Raw genomic sequence first — 16,989 nt, forward strand, 5'->3', positions numbered from 1 at the left:
ATATTTTTGGAGAACATCTGATCTGAGGTAAGGAATCTATTTTACCAGTCTTAGGATAATCAGAGCTGTTTTCACAGAGATATCAGCGTGTGCCCTATGTGTGTGTGTGTGTGTGTGTGTGTGTGTGTGTGTGTGTGTGTGTGTGTGTGTGTGTGTGTGTGTGTGTGTGTGTGTGTGTGTGTGTGTGTGTGTGTGTGTGTGTGTGTGGTGTGTGTGTGTGTGTGTGTGTGTGTGTGTGTGTGTGTGTGTGTGTGTGTGTGTGTGTGTGTGTGTGCGATCAGGAAATAAGAGATTCGATTTTTCACCTCGCTTCTCTAGCGTGCATAATTAAGTACACATATACTATCGATAATCTAGCGTTTATTTGAAAACTATTCATAAATAGGCCGAAAAATCACAATGTTTTTTGTGTATTCCAGAATATTCCAGTAAAGGGCGTTTATCACAGAATCTTTATATAAAACGGAAATTAACCGATTAAAAAACTTTCCGTTTCGACAATGTTGACTGCAAACAAGTCATTGATAAGCGACGGCCAGATTAGACACATAGCCATAATTTAATACATAGTTTATGCGTTTGCAAATATGAGAGCTCTATCATTGAAGTGGGTGGTGGCAAGGAAGCACTAAAGCTTGCACCGAGCTCCGGCATTGAATGTGTTAAAGGAACATGCAGATGTTATGGGAACGTTATGCCGTCTTCTCCAGAGTCAGACGAAGAAGAAGATACTTAGATACCGATTTCCTCTCTGTGTGTTCAGTAGAAAAGCTATTTGGCTACAAGCTAGCCTAGCTTAGCACAAATGAATGGAAGCGGTACCTTGTGTCTACTGCCCCTTGTGTATGCTGTTTACTTTTACTCCTAATCATACTGTAGTATACTGTATTATTCAGATTAAAAACGTCTATTGCCTATATTTATGGTAATGTATAAAATATAACCGATATGGCATACAGACCCTCATCTGCACCTTAGTTTACACGTTTTTGTCTCATATTTTTATATTCAGATCTAATTGTATTGCCTATATTTTTGTCTTTCTACTATTACCCTGCCCATACCTGTACAGTACACCCCCCACCCCCCTCCCCCATGCAGCTATGATGCCGGAATTTCCCCAAGGGGATATCTTATCTAGCCTACCTTAAACCTCAGTCAGAGGTGTTTTTTGACAAAAAGCTAGGCTCGCTGGTCCATCCATATCCACTCTCATTCATTTGTGCTAAGCTAGGCTAGCTTGCAGCCGGATCGCTTCCCACTGATCGCACACAGTGAGGAAACCTGTATCTATTTTCTACCTCGTTGTTTGACTCTGGAGGAGAAGGCGGCCGTGCACGCATTTCCCATCCTGTTGCCTTGTTCCTTTAAAAAGCCACGGTAGCGTGGAGTGTGTCTGAATATAAGATGTCTGCTGCACGGTTCAAAGACAGCCCACACCTTTTTGATACAGATCAAGTCTTTTTTCATTCCATTTCGGGGGGGGGGGGGGGGGGGGGGGGGGGGGTTCAACGCAGTGCAGAGATATCATTGATGCAGGGCATGTTTTGATTATGATTCATGTGTGATGCATAACTTATCGCCCTCTTTGTCCCTCTGTTCCACAAAACACAGTGCAACGAGAGGAGCTGGAGAAAACCTGAGGTGAGGCTGTCTTCAGTTCCCTTCAGGAGAGTGACATGGGAATAACCGCCAGGAACCTGCCACTGGGGAGACTAGATTGTGCGTAATCGCGTATAAGTGTGTATAAGTGTGTATGCATCTATTTGCATGTTTTTTTCATGTACGTGCATGGATTTGCGTGTGTGCCCACGTGTACGCTTGCTATGTTTGACGCGTATGGATTAGCAGCCTGTGTGCTGTGGCGGAGCGGAGAGGGAGGGACTCAGTCATATTAGTCATGTTCAGTCACACAGGCTGCATCCTGCTGCTCACGCATATCCACAGCCAAGAGAGGAGAGGCATCCTTCTCTTACACCCCTGTGAGGTAAAGTCAGACGGAAGAGAGAGAGAGAGAGAGAGAGACAGGGAGAGAGACAGGGAGAGAGACAGAGAGAGAGATATGTGCAGAGAGAGATGAAGAAAATATGTGGAGAGAGTGAGAGGAAGGAAAGAGATATGTGCAGAGAGAGAGGAAGAAAAGAGATATGTGTAGAGAGGAAGAAAAGAGATATGTGGAGAGAGAGAGGAAGAAAGGAGATATGTGGAGAGAGAGAGGAAGAAAAGATATATGTGGAGAGAGAGAGGAAGAAAAGAGATATGTGGAGAGAGAGGAAGAAATGAAGAGATATGTGGAGAGAGAGAGGAAGAAAAGATATATCTGCAGAGAGAGGGGAAGAAAAGAGATATCTGCAGAGAGTGGGGGGAAGAGAACCTGTGGGGAGAGATATAGAGAAAGAGTATATAGAGAAAAAAGACGAGAGAGAGAGAGAGAGAGAGAGAGAGAGAGAGAGAGAGAGAGAGAGAGAGAGAGAGAGAGAGAGAGAGAGAGAGAGAGAGAGAGAGAGAGAGAGAGAGAGAGAGAGGGGGGGGGGGGGGACAGGAACACACTTGGAGTAGAAAAAGCAATGCCATCTTTGCATAAAAAAAACTCCTAAACTTTACAATATGAAAGGTGAGGGTACAGGGAGGCAGGACAAAAACAATATGCACAGCAGAAAATACAAATACACACACATACAAACAACAACAAACAAACAAACAAAAAAACACAAGGCGGTTTCTGCCTCTGCTTGTTGTCCTCTCTGCCTGGGTAGACTCGCACTGCGTAGGTTATGGTTTACTGTCTGAAGATGCATTGGCAGTTGTTGACAGAGTTTGCAGGGAGTTATTCCATAGAGAGAGAGGGGGAGGGGGTGAGGAGGGGGAGTCAGCTCCCCTCTCTTGTTTTCTGGCTGACTGTCTCTCTCTCAACAGTGTTTACTCTTTCAGTGCTGACATCGAAGGGGAGGTGGTAAAACTTTACCACTGCCTGAAAATTTAGGAGTGTTAAAACGACACACTGTTTTATCAGGGTGTCTGCAGGTTTCAACAAGTTTGAATTTATGACTTTTTAAGACCTTTGTAATACCACTTAGAGCAACTTTTACGAACATACTAGCAAAAACAAAAAAAAACACACAGCAAGACTGAACTGGTGGCTGCAAATTATTGCGTGTTCCATACAAGCTCTCGCCAGACGCACCAAGCCCCCGGTAGCTCCGCAGAAAACAATGACTTGAGTACAAAAACATTTAATAATTTCATATTATTTCATCTCCCGACAGCCAGGACTTTTTTTTTTACATAATCTCACACACATCCCAAGCCCCTACACTCTTTTGCACACATTCATTCAGTTCAACAGTTATCGAGAGTCGCCAAGTTCGAATCCCCTCCTGTGATGTCATCAGAGGACACTGAATCCTGTTGTGCTAATTACAGCTCAACAAAACCAAAATGGAAAATAGAGACAGGGATTGCAATTCTTTCCAACACTCTTTCTCATAAGGCCTGGAACGAGAGAGAAACGGTTTCCATTTATGTGGAAAGAATTAAATCAAATGGAAAGACGTCACCACAAAGACGTCAGACCCCGTTCTGATCCGCGAGGCCATTAGCCTGACTGACAGCACAGCCAGTTCCAAAGACATAAAAACAAGACAAAAGCTTGTGAAAATTAAGAGACAAAGGCAAAAAAAAAACGAATTAATCTGAAGTGGCATAGAGACAGAAACCCTTGTCGCCTTATTCCCCGGAGTCTTGCCATGTGCTGATGGCAACGCTGGGGACGCTGTGATCATTCCCAAGTTTTCATCCCAGGCTTCAGAGCCGGGAACGCTGGGAAAACTTCAAGAGACGCCCCGAGGACAGAAGAGAGGGAGAGGAGAGGAGATGAGAGTGGGAGAGAGAAGAGGAGAGAAGAGAGGGATAGAGGAGAGGAGATGAGAGTGGGAGAGAGAAGAGGAGAGAAGAGAGGGATAGAGGAGAGGAGATGAGAGCAGCAGGAGAGAAAAAGACAACTGGTTTCCATCAAAACACTGTCAAACCAAACTAGGCTCTAGAACTGGGGCATGGTGGATGGAGAGAGAGACACTTTGATTGGGCAAATATCAACATAGAGCTTGTAGCCCCAATGCAAATGGTTTCTCCATGCGCTCCTATCCTGCCATGTAATTCTAAATGTTTTTTTCTTTTTTATAATACCAAATTAAATTTGATTAGCTCAATATGAAAGAATAATTATAAATGCCAGAACCCAGTGTGGAATTTATTTATGTTATTTATTTATTTAACCTTTATTTAACCAGGCAGGTAAAAAAGATTGTTAAGAAAAGTGACAGAAGATGCATACATCACAGAGGTAAGGGAAATAATTAAAACACACATCAAACAAATAACCAAATAGAATTACAAGGTATGTAATACATGAAGCAGAACAGACACATTACAGTTAAAAGGCTGGGTCACAGTTGCAGGTAAACAACTCTGTGATAGAGACCTTAAAAGTAGTGAGGGGGGATACATTTGTCCATTTTCTTTTGCATCTCATTCCAACTGCTGGGAGCAAAGAACTGGACCGTTCCAAATCACATGGGTGATGAACACAGGACCATGATCTCATGACTGCCATGTTTAAACTCCCAAACAGAGGAGGTGCTTCCAGCCTTTTCAAAACCCTTAAAGGTAGAATCTGTAACGCAGGCCATAACACCCGACCTCTAGGCAAAAGAGCCCCGCTTGGTCTTTGTTTACATTTCTTGTTTTGGTTGGAGGTTTGGGTTGGAGTTGAGTGGAGGGATGGAAGAGGAGGGGGTTTGGCCGGCAAGCCTCTGGCTCTGCCGAGAGACGTCTGGAGAATCCACAGCACAAGAACTTCAACTCACTTTAAACAAACACTCACTTTAGACAGTTTATACACTTTTAACACTACACCATATTTTATCTATTTATTACAAAAATATTTGCACTACATCCATACCAAATTTTGGCATTTAGCATTTATTAAAAAAAATTGCATTTTTACTTCATTGTTCTTTAGGTTCTACTTTAGTTTGTATATTTGTATAGTGTTGGGACTTTATTCTTCTTTTTACTTTTTTACTGTATGAAGCACATTCTCAGGGGCTCATACAGAACCAAGAATTTCACTGTAATGTAGACTACATGTACTTTATACGTGACAAATACTGTAAAACAAAACTTCAAACTTCAACCCACACGGCAGACCAAAACAAAACAATGTAAACAAAGTGCCATACCAAGTATGTGTGTACGAAAGCCGAGAATGGCCATGTCTTTATTTATTATTTTATTGCTATTTTCTCATGATAACAACTTATTATTTCATTATCTCGATATAAAAAAGTTTGTTTTCTCGTGATAACGGATTAATTTATTTCATTATCTCGATATAACAAAGTTTGTTTTCTCGTGATAACGACTTATTATTTCCATATCTCGATATAACCAATTTCGTTTTCTCGTAATAACGGATTCATTTATTTCAGTAAGTTGTTCAGTACAGCAACAGACAGGCAGTGGCAGCTCTTGAAGGCTGAAATCAGAACGGCGTGATCACATGAACCAGAACTATTCCCCGTACCTGGTTCAACTAAGTCGATCAAGATGTCATTATCCAGATTCAGTTAACCCGATGTTTGAAGCCGGGATTCTCCTGTTCCTCGAAGGTGGATTCAGTCTTGTTAACTCAAACCAGACTTGAGACCCAGGATAAGTGCGCGCGGCCGCTCCAGTTGAAAAGCCAGCACGTATCGATAGCAGAGATCCTGATTCTCTAGCGGCATTGATTGATTAATTGATTTAAAACTTTATTAACATATTGCAGTACGGCTCAATCGCCTCGCCGACAAGTTAAATGCGTTATCTATAGGCTAATTTTAAGTCCCTCATTACCTCAATCAATCAGATTATATTTCTTTAAACTTGCCTGCTGGATTGAATAATCAAATGAGATCTTGCTAGCGAAAATAATTAGTTAAACTGTTATACAGAATAACGATACGGCTCTCTTACCCATTGATTGATGTATGGTCGAACTTTTACTTATCTCCACTGTGGTGTAACGGGTTCTTCTTTTGACTTTCACGCAGACGACCGGGGTTCGAAACCTAGTCTTTTCCTTCTTTTTGCGATGTAGGAATAATTCTATTTGGTGCACGTTGAGAGCTATATAAAGAATGACATCCTCAATGCATGTAGATTTATAATATTTTAACTTAAAACTAGGCTACTTTGGCGTATAATCATTAATATTATATTCCAAAAAATTATATTGGAAACACGGGGTTTCGAACACCGGTCGCCAGGTTGCCAGGATTGAGCACTACCGCTGCGCCACTGTGCCAGATGGGATAAATCCATTGTTTATACATTAATGAACGAGAGACCCGTGTTTAGAATATTCTTTATTTTGAATGAAGTTTTATCTCTTTATGCTCATTCATTAATGTGACGTCAACGGCTCATTCAATTTCTCAAATCCGTCAAACAGCGCATCTCATCAGACATCTTAATCCCAGTTACAATTAAAATAACCACATAATGTGTACATCGCACCGAGCGAGCGCCACGGTATATATAACGTGCATTATTTAGGACAAAGTGAATTTAGTATCAGCATTTTGGGTCTATTTTACATTTCAAAAGCCCCCTCTGGAAGAATGGAGCACAAAAACGTAATTCAGAATGGTATAAAGCAGATCCTAGACTGTGGGAATAATTTCAGGAAAGAGCTGTCACTTCTTTGCGGGGGCGTGGCTGTGCTTCATCCGGCTAACTTGAACTTAACCCTGCTCTCGACCAGGCTCAAACTTTTGGATCTGTTGTCATGGTGATTTGGACAATCCAGGTACGGGGAACGGGAAAGTCCGGCTTAAGTCAGACTTCACCGAAAGTTATCCGGCTAACTCAGTTATCCAGGTACGGGGAACGGGGCCTAGGGAGCTTGCAATCATCTCCTGCGTTCTGCACGTGATTCTGGATCATTATCCCACCAACACAAAAGTCTTCGGTTATATCGAGATAATGAAATAAATGTATCCGTTATCACGAGAAAATGGAATTTGTAATATCGAGATAACGATATATAATAAGTCGTTATCATGAGAATACAGACTTTGTTATATCGAGATAACGAAATAATACGTTTTTTATCTCGAGAAAACGGCAATAAAATAATAAATAAAGACGTGTCCGTTCTCGGCTTCCATATGTGTGTGTGTGAGTGTTTAATTAATTCATCCTTCTTCTGGTGTGATTGTGCATGCTCGGACCATTATCACAGCGCCTCTGGCAACACCTGGCTCAGAGCTCATCAGCATGCTAGCATTGATCCCACGCAGGAGCCGGGCTTAAGTGAACCAGATCCAACACCGGGGCCATCAGCGTTGTGTTTGACAGGTGGATGAAAAAAAGATTCCTTATTACGACTGTCAAATGAATAGGGTCATTATTTAATCGAGGCCCACTGAGTTATTTAACGGAGGCGGAATGTTTGTGTAGTTCTCAGTCTTCCAGCATGGCCGCCTGTGACATATAGCAACCATTGTTTTGTACATAAGATAAGATAAGATATTCTTTTATTGATTCCCTTGGGGACATTTGGGGCGTCATAGCAGCATGGGGAGGGGGCATGGGAGGTACAGGTATGGGCAGGGTAATAGTAGAAATACATAAATATAGGCAATACAATTAGATCAGAATATACAAATATGAGAAAGATAAACAGTATAAACAATATAATTAACTCTGAAGATTTTTTATTTTAAATGTTTTACTTTGCTTCCATCCATAATCTTCTTTTTTTGTATGTCACTCATTCCATAAGTACGTAGAATAAACATTATTTTGTTTTAAAATGCTCATTTGCATGTTCTTGGTATCTGAATCTAGGGACATCTATGGATCTCAGGGAATGTATTCCCAGTGTCAGAAATAGTGTGTCTGTTACTAGGCTTGAGTAAATTGTAATGAACCAAAGGAGAATATCAATTATATTGAATACAAAATATGTATCTTTGACTGTGAATAACACCATGCTAAAATGTACCAGACCTGAAAAATCTAAGCGAATGAATAAAGGGAAGATGATTAAACAGAAGGTTTAGTAGATACAGTACTGCATTCTGCCATCTTTTTATAATGTAAATTTCTCCACCATTTTTCATCATATTGCAACACCGTTTTTTGCTAGATGTTCACAGAAAGGTAGAGACACTAACTGTGTTCTGTTTTATGGCAATAACGTTCAGGTTTGTGGGAGATAATCCCCAAAAATAAGAGAAATAAAAAAGTAAATCCAGAAGTCAGATGGTTGACAGGGGCTGGTGTGAGCTGGGTAGGGTAGTTTTTCGAAATTCGAAAGCCCTGAGTCTCTTTCTTCAAAAGACTACACTCACTTTTGGCTGCTCCACATCCTCCTGTTAATATGCGCCGGTTTCCGACTCAATGCCCTGAGATTTCTATAATCTTATATTTCACTAATAACAGTTAAAATCATTGGTAAACAAACGTAATGCTGAAAATATACACTTTAACTGTATATCTCGGGCTTAAGAGGTTAACCCTGTGAGGCCCAAATTAAAAAGACATTAGCAACTTCAGAGGGTGCATGGGACATATAAACACATTTACTATCAAATAGCATTGTGAGGCTAAAGAACAGGACCAATTGACTATACATGTGCTTAACATTTTTTAAATAAACATTTACAGACTTATTTTTTTAATGGCTAAAAGTGATTTTGTAATTTTGCAACCGTGGGTCTCACAGGGTACTTTTAACCCTGTGAGGCCCAAATAAAAAAGACATTAGCAACTTCAGAGGCCAGAGGGTGATACCTATAAACACATGAAGGGTGCCGTGACTGGAAAAAAAGGTTGAGAAACGCTGGTATATGGTGTGGCTCTTAAGGCGAGACACTGCAGGTGAATAGTCAAATATACCTTTTTTGTTGATTTTGAGATTTTGTTATATTTTGCTTCCTAAACATGTCTTCTATGAAACTAGTGACAATAAAACGTCAATAACACACATTTAGTTGTTTATTTTAAATAAATGGGCACATATTTAATGGGGAAGTGCCTCATTTGCATATATAAACATACATTTCAGAAAACTTGCAATATATTTTTTCTTAGTTTATATGTACATAACAAATTGGGAAAGTTTCATAGTGATATCTATTCAAATATTTTTTGCCTATTAGGGGGTACTACACTGTACTACACTGTTTGTAGCCTGTGTGTAGTTCTGTTCAGTTCAATAACATCATTATTATTATTATTCAGTTATCAGGCATGTGTTTAGGTTGTCTATTACTAATGGTTTGATTAGGTATTGTGTTTGTAAATATCCGTTTAAAAAAAAAAGTATGGCATTTTACAATACAGAACTTTGAAGGCGTTTTCCCAAAAATGAGTTTTAAGAGTTTTTCCTCATACTCTGAGCCAGAAATCTCCACTTCAGTAGCACGCACATACACCAAACCTTCCAGTTCTATTCATATCTATGTTCTGAAGGTATTTACAGAAGGGTTTGTTGATATCGCATTCATACCCTGATTTATATCACATTTATTCCTAAAAACATGGCGAAATATGGAATTTTACCATAAAAATGGACTGAATGGAGTATTTTCTGATTTATGGAGTGATAAAAAGAGATATCCAAAATCCCCTCTGTAATAACCTTTGGCTCTAATTTGTCAACTAAATGAAACTATAATTTTGAAAATGGCTTTATCCAATGTTCAGATTTCTGTCCTGGAATTATATGCAAATTAGTGCATATTTAAGTAGAGCATGCCTCATTTGCATATTTAAACATACAATTTCAGAAAACTTGTAATACAAAAAAGTCTTGTCTTAATATAAGTAATCAACTGGGGAAGTTTCATTGTGATATCTATTAGTAAAAAAAATTACCCTATTCACGTGCAGTGTCTCCCCTTAATCTCTGACTGGTTTGCCACCCCTGCCCTAAACAGTTTAACTGTATGCCCTATTGGTTATATTGGAAGAGCAAGCCATTCTGAAGAAGGTGTGTTCACACCGAAATGTCATGATTACAGGCTGCCAATAAATTTGGAAAAACCTGGAGTGCGTGCCTGGACATTGTTTCCCTATTTTTATGTATGATATCAGAGGTTACAGCACCCAGTGTCAAGTCTAGTGAGGTGAGCGCGTTCTACTACTTTTTTCACTTATATTGGAAGAGACAACGGCTGCTATGTGTAAAACAATGGTTGCTATGTGTTTATATATAACAAATATATCTCCAAAAAACACAATCATTCTGTGTCGTATTACTGGATGTCATAAACAAGTCAGTACGATTACTATTTTCTGATGTGGATTGTGTAGAATAATACATCCATTAAGATTAAATTAGATTCAAATGTATTTTCATTATACAGCACAAGTATAGTACAACAAAAATAAGTTGTAGTGCAAATATAACAGTAAAATGCAATAGTACTATACAATGTACAGGTGATTAAACTGGATATAACATATAAATTAGTGCTACTGAGTATGTACAGAGTTGTAGTATTAATTATGTACAGTGATACAAATATAAAGACACTATGGCCAGCAGCGTAACTAGTAAGAGTAGGTAAGGGATAATATAGTATCTACAGGTATGTAAAAAGGATTATATGGTTTGTACTGATATATATAATAATATATATATAATATATATATCAGGGGCGTCCATTTGGTATGGCAAGGTATGGCACTCGCCATACCTTGGCAAATAAAAATGTAAAAAAAAATAAATAAAAATGTTTACAATTTTTTATGTTGACTTAGAATTCGAATGTCAACATTATGAACGAAGCTTCGAACTATTCGGTACAGCCCTAGCATGTTTTGATATTGTCAATTATCTCACTTTTACTAGGTGACTTTTGCTGTGACTAACTGAAATATGCCCAAAAACAAAGGAAAATGGACATAGGGACGTTTTTTTTTATATCAAAGGACAGCAGAGACAAGTGATACAGGGACACAGGTAAGGTCTGGCTTAGTGATTATAATAGTGCAGTTCAGCATTCAGTAACCCATACTTTTTGTGAATGTGTTTTTGATACTACATTCTGTTGAACACACACCTCAAAACCGTACCTAAGGAAAATTGGCTCAATTGCAAGAAAAGTAATAGATAGTTATGATATTACATTCTGCATAATTCGTATGCAAAATATTGTGGTTCCCTGCTTTAGTCTGTTGACACATTTCTATACTAAAAATGCTTGTGTAGTCCTGTGTCATACCTAAATGTCATATAACTGAATTGTATAGAAACAACTCACCAAAAGTGACTATTGCACAACTGATTTGACAAAAAAATCCACCAAGGGGGGGAAACCCCCCTTTCACCCCCCCCCCCCCTCCTCGCCATACCTTGCCTTTTAGTGAAAGGACACCACTGATATATATATATATATATTGTTGTAATTTATTGACAAGATTGTCTATATGATATTTGAATTTGCATTCTATATGTATATTCTCTCTGTAACCTTGTACAGTGGTAACATGAAAGCTAGCAACACCTCTGGAGGACGGAGCTGCACTCCGTCTCTAACATGACCTGTAAGCTACGCCAGCCAACCCGTGCGGAGCGTCCGACGGGAGGCTCTCCAGCGAGAGATAATCCATGCAGAGTAAACACATATGCTCATTCCTCCCCCAGTTATGCTGATGCCCTGTCAGGCGGAAGGAAATGGAGGTGATTATTGACGGGGGGATGAATTTCAATTGCTACCGCGGTGGACTGATCGAGGCTCTGCCTAAACTCCAGCCGACAGAAGAAGCTCTCTCTCTCTCTCTCTCTCTCTCTCTCTCTCTCTCTCTCTCTCTCTCTCTCTCTCTCTCTCTCTCTCTCTCTCTCTCTCTCTCTCTCTCTCTCTCTTCTCTCCTTTTCACCCGTAGACATGCCTGTAGCGGTGGTCCAGGTCCCCCTCGGTGCCCAGGGCTGTGGAGGCTTAATTCAATTCTTCCACCAGGCTCCCTCACCCATATGTTGATGATATGATGAGCTCAACGCGCTTTCACTCACTCATCCGCGGAGACATTGATCCGACCTGCAGCAGGCTCATCAATAAGGGGATTATTTTAAAGGGGGAATAGGCGAGGGGGGGGGGGGGGGGGGTGGGGGGTAACTACGGTGCATGCCATCTTCAAATAGTTTACCTCTGGGGGCGGCTGGGTAGCGCAGTGGAGAATGCACTCGCCTACCACCGCAGAGACTCTGGGTTCGAATCCAGCTGTCAGCGGTACCTCCGGCTTGGTCAGTCGTCCCTACTAAGACTATTGGCAGTGTTAGCGGGTGGGAAGCCGGCGGGGTATGTGTGTGTCCTGGTCGTTGTAAACTGCGGTTCCTACTGGTCGGTCGGGGTGCCTGTTCAGCAGGGAGGGAAATAGCGTGAACCTCCCACGCGTTACGTTCCCCAAGTGAGACTCCTCGCTGTCAGGTGAAAAGAAGCGGCTGGCTGACTCCACATGTATCGGAGGAGGCATGTGGTAGTCTTCACCCTCCCTAGGCCGACAGTGGGGCAATGCGCGCAACGACCAGGAAGGGAATTGGCATAACGACTAAATTGCGATGGGAGAAAAATACAACATATTTCTATTATTATATTTCAGCAGTTATAGCTGCTGGTTAATACGGTGTTTTCACACCGGAAAAAAGGGAAATGCATTCTTATCATGCTTTCGAATCAACGCTAGAGAAAGCAGAGAGAGAGTGCTTACACCTGCGGGTGGCGCCAAAAAGCTAAAACAAAATTAATGACTGCTGCTGCACTGGGACCACAGACGACTCTTTTAATGATTTTAATTTAATAAATCAGTTGGGTAAGCACTGCTTACCTTGCTTATATGGTTCTCATGTCCCTGGCATATACATTTTGAGTTCAATGAAATGCTTTCTAAAATTACATTTACAGCACATTGTAACTAAACTAGCACTTTGCCTCTTTAACTAAATGTTGCTAGCTAACGTTACAAATTTTGCGTAACATTGGTAACCTACATTGCTAACATTAGCTTTTCGACAGAGATGAGACTAAGTATGAACTATGGGAGACCAAAGTGTTGGGGCACCTTCACTTATTAGGGTTGAAGAAAACGATTCTGGGACAACCGAATAATGAAGCCGAGGTAGCGGCAGATGCAAAGAAAATGCTGATGCCTACGCAGAGCTAATTCAACTGCTAGACAATAAAAGCCTCTTGCTAATTATGAGGGATGCGCCCGACAACGCAAGATAAGCCTTGAAAATATTAAGACAGTATTATGCCGAGAGGGGAAATCCCTGGATAATCAACTTACACCATGCTAACATCGCTTCAAAAGATGAGCAGCAAAAGTGTTAGACTATATCATAAGAGCAGAGACCGTCATCACAGCGCTACAGAACGCAGGTGAAACGTTAGGCGACCTACTACTGATAGCTATGGTCTTAACTCAATCAGCGCCAGACCTGAGGATATCTCGCCATGCGTTGAGCGCCAGGACCCCTGAGTATAGGGTTTTCATCGTTATTTATTGTATTCAATATTTGTATTAATTTCTCTCACACGGACCTCAGGGTTACCATAGGGAATCACTCTGAGATCGCTAGAGTGGAATACCGGCCGCATCCAGGTAGGTGGCAGTATCGCCCACCCTTCGAAACCTTTTTTCCCACACACAGTGTTACATTCAAAGCTTCCGGACTCCACAGAAATGGCCCTCATTGCGGTCACAGAGGCACTTCACTTAGCAAAAGCGAAAGGCCTCTCCTCTGTCCTGATTCTCCTAGATCTATATGCAGCCTTCGACACAGTCAACCATCAGATCCTCCTCGCGGCCCTCGCAGGAATGGGAGTTGCTGGATCTGCGCTGACATGGCTGACATCATACCTCAATGACCGCTCCTACCAAGTGTCATGGAGAGGGACTCTGTCGGCCACCCGCCCCCTCCGGACGGGTGTCCCCCAGGGCTCGGTCCTAGGACCCCTTCTCTTCTCCCTCTACACTAAATCACTGGGTAACATTATCACGTCTCATGGCTTCTCATATCATTGTTATGCCGATGATACTCAACTCTTCCTCTCCTTCCCTCCCTCAGATATCCACGTCTCTGAGCGGATCTCGGCCTGTCTGTCCGACATCTCCGCCTGGATGACGACCAACCACCTCAAACTGAACCTAAGCAAAACAGAATTGCTCCACCTGCCGGCCAAATCCTCCCCCCTGACCGACCTCTCCATCACAGTCGAGAATGCAGCTGTGACCGCGTCGCCGACCGCCAAGAACCTTGGTGTTGTCCTCGACGACCAGTTGAACTTCTCTGCTCACATCGCAGCGACAACCAGAACCTGCAGATTCCTCCTGAGCAACGTCAGAAGGATACGCCCCTTCCTGACAAAAGAAGCCACCCAACTCCTCGTCCAATCAACAGTCATCTCCCGCCTCGACTACTGCAACGCACTGCTAGCTGGCCTCCCGGCCACTGCCACCAAGCCTCTTCAACTCATTCAAAATGCAGCGGCCCGCCTGATCTCAAACCTACCGAAGTCGGCCCATGTCACCCCACTTCTTAGGGACCTGCACTGGCTCCTTATTGCTGCACGTATCCGCTTCAAGGCCCTCGACCTAGCATACCGTGCGGCAAAGGGAACCGCTCCCGCCTACCTCCGGTCAATGGTCTCTAACTACATACCCTCAAGACCCCTACGCTCTGCATCTTCTGGCCGCCTCAGATCTACTCCTATCCAAGCTCCCGGAGGGTCATCAAAGAGAAGCCGCCTATTCTCAGTCCTTGCCCCACAATGGTGGAATGAACTACCCATCCCAGTTAGGACAGCCGAATCCCGTCCAATCTTTCGCCGTCGACTAAAGACTCACTTCTTCAACCATTATCTGAAATGATAAAAAAAAAGAAAAAAAAAAGAAAATCTAACCCCGACTAACCTTAAAGGTCCCATGCATTATAAATGTCATTTTTCAGTCTCTAGCATTGTATTATAGTAATAGGAGTTCATATCAATGTGTTTTAGGGTCTAAATACCATATTGGCGAATTTCTCCGTTTCAGCCCAGCCCCTCTGTGCCTCTAGTAAATCGGGTCATTTTGATTTGAAGTCCCTGAGCACGTCACTGGGCGCTGTGGATAGACACAGTGATGCGATTGGCTCTGTGGTTGGAGCTAATGCCCGCCCCCATTCTACCTAGACTAGACAGCGAGTGCTGCGGTGCCTCGTCTCATCAGCGAGAGCCGAGTGGGAGAGAAAGGAGAGAAGGAGGGAGGGAGAGAGAGGGGGCACTTGGGGGGGGGGGGGGACCTGCCGCACGGAGGTCCGCGCGACACAACACACCTCCGAACGGGAGAGTGATAGAAAGAAAAAAAGGAAGAGAGAGGGAGGGAGGGAGAGAGAGGGGGCACATGGGGGGGGGGGGGGACCTGCCGCACGGAGGTCCGCGCGACACAACACACCTCCGAACGGGAGAGTGATAGAAAGAAAAAAAGGAAGAGAGAGGGAGGGAGGGAGAGAGAGGGGGCACTTGGGGGGGGGGGGGACCTGCCGCACGGAGGTCCGCGCGACACAACACACCTCCGAACGGGAGAGTGATAGAAAGAAAAAAAGGAAGAGAGAGGGAGGGGCTTCTCTCTCTCTCTCTCTCTCTCTCTCTCTCTCTCTCTCTCTCTCTCTCTCTCTCTCTCTCTCTCTCTCTCATGGTATAAATGATTATTTGTGTAAATAAGGTTATACGCCGACCATTAAGAAAATACATGTTAGTTTAGGAATAAGGGGCAGGTAACTATATAACTATAAGATTTATTCTTCTTCCTGCTCCTTTTGTCCATGGAATGACTATTTATGATTTTTTAATGAAGAAACTATGATTGTATTATTCCATGTGGCAAATAAAAACTCTGAACTGAACTGAACTCTCACTCTCTTCCCCCCCCTCCCTCCCTCCCTCTACCAGTGCAGACTGTGGTCTGACTGTCACTCAAAGTGCTTATGGGCGGAGCCAGGCCATAACAGCCTGATTTCCTGAGGCTGAAAAATGATGGTTTCGAGTACTTGATTAGAAATATAAAACAATGAATTTTTTTTGAAAAAAAAATTACAAATGTCTTCAATAGACTAACAGGAATTGTGTAAAGTTGCCCAAATAGTGCTAGGAATAGCAGTGCATAGCACCTTTAATGTCATGCACTTGTCCTAATAAACTAACCTACACTGTAACACGCAACACTTTGATGAACATTGTTACTCAGCTGATAGAGTTATACCCTTCTTGCCGTCTTGTCGCACAGAACTTGTAAGTCGCTTTGGATAAAAGCGTCAGCTAAATGACTAAATGTAAATGTAAATGTAAATGTCTTCGGGCGCAGTTTTCTTGGTCAGGCGAGTCTAGCAGTTCACTCGATGGCATTGGAACACGTCCAAACATACTAGTATAGTATACCTGCAGTATATAATAGTATATAGTATATAATAGTGTATACAACACATAATATAATGTGATATGAGATATATAGTACATGATATATACAATATAATATAGTACCATAATATAATAGTATATAGTGTAAATATAGTTTTAATATAATATACAAATGAATTATAATATGATTATATAATGTGATATATCTCTAGTATGTTTAATATGTTTAATAAAAAACGTAAGTCTTCAGGGCTAGGGCCCGACAAGCCTAGTGCTTCTCCCTAGCCCTTTTCGGACAATTGGACAATGCTGCAATAGCAGCTAGTAAAACATTGGTGATTTATCGAATGACCATTGTTATGTGTCCAAAACCCGAAATAAAAAATAACTGAACTGAACTGAACATGTAGGTATACTCACAGACAGTTTAGTGATCGACTGACAGGGTTTGTATGACACAGGGGAGAATATGAAGAGACATTTAACGAGCCACACCAGGTACCAATGAGTGTAATTAGGACAGGTAGACATGGCAATT

Source organism: Notolepis coatsorum (assembly GCF_963971535.1).
Source record: "Notolepis coatsorum genome assembly, chromosome: 12".
Classification (NCBI taxonomy): Eukaryota; Metazoa; Chordata; class Actinopteri; order Aulopiformes; family Paralepididae; genus Notolepis; species Notolepis coatsorum.